The sequence below is a fragment of the Erinaceus europaeus genome, chromosome 16 (genome assembly GCF_950295315.1).
Source record: "Erinaceus europaeus chromosome 16, mEriEur2.1, whole genome shotgun sequence".
In the NCBI taxonomy this organism is placed as follows: Eukaryota; Metazoa; Chordata; class Mammalia; order Eulipotyphla; family Erinaceidae; genus Erinaceus; species Erinaceus europaeus.
Genome location: NC_080177.1, coordinates 73,798,787 through 73,799,629, shown reverse-complemented (window position 1 = coordinate 73,799,629; position 843 = coordinate 73,798,787). Strand labels below are relative to the sequence as shown.

Below are 843 nucleotides of genomic sequence, written 5' to 3'. Positions count from 1 at the left end.
CACTTAATCACCTGGCCCCAGGACACTAACTTCTTATGCAGTATTTAGTTTAAAGTTTGGCACAGGGCTGGCTTTCTTCCTCCCCGCCCCCCTCCCCAGCTAAATTCCTACAAAACTCCCAGCTTCTAGAATCATAGCCGTCTTTGCAGGCCACAGAGGACCATCACTGGGGAGAGCATCACATGCATTCAAACTAGACACACCACCACTTCCTCAAGTGCTTCCTCATCACAGGCAAGAGTGGTTTGATTCGCAAGATGAAGTGGGTAAGAAATAGGTGTACTTTGGGAGTAACTTTTGCGAGGGAAATAGGACATTTCCTTCTGTTTAATTTTTAAAATATGAAATGTTTCAAGAATTCCCGTGTCATCCTTGCAAAGAGATCATGTTAATCTTCTCCATATTGTCCCAATTTTAGTACTTACACCACCAAAACAAGCATTAATTTTATTTATTTTTTTACTTCCCCCCCAACCTATCTTTATATGGCCTCCACATTTTCCCCCACAGGCCCATGTTCACATGTTTTTTTTTCATCTCGTGAGTCTATCAATTTTATATTAAAAACTGGGGGATGTTATGCCTGTACAAACTACTGTATTTGCTGTCTGTCTAATGTAAAACATTAATTCCCCAATAAAGAAATTAAAACAAAAAAATTTTTAAAAATTATATTCTGGTGAAATTATTCCATACTTGTCTTTTTCCTCTGACATTTCCCTCCATATGATCCTTCTAGCTCCTTTCATTTTGCTACAAATGACACTATGTTTTATTATACCAGAATAGTTTTACAAATGACACTATGTTTTACTATACCAGAATAGTTTTCCAGAATATAAA

General features: G+C 37.2%; 1 non-coding gene across 1 annotated transcript; it reads right to left on the bottom strand.

Moving 5' to 3' along the window:
- Positions 1-335: 335 nt before the first annotated feature.
- Positions 336-442, bottom strand: LOC132533601 (U6 spliceosomal RNA). The gene has a single exon (XR_009545464.1). It is a non-coding gene; the product is annotated as a U6 spliceosomal RNA (small nuclear RNA).
- Positions 443-843: the final 401 nt, after the last annotated feature.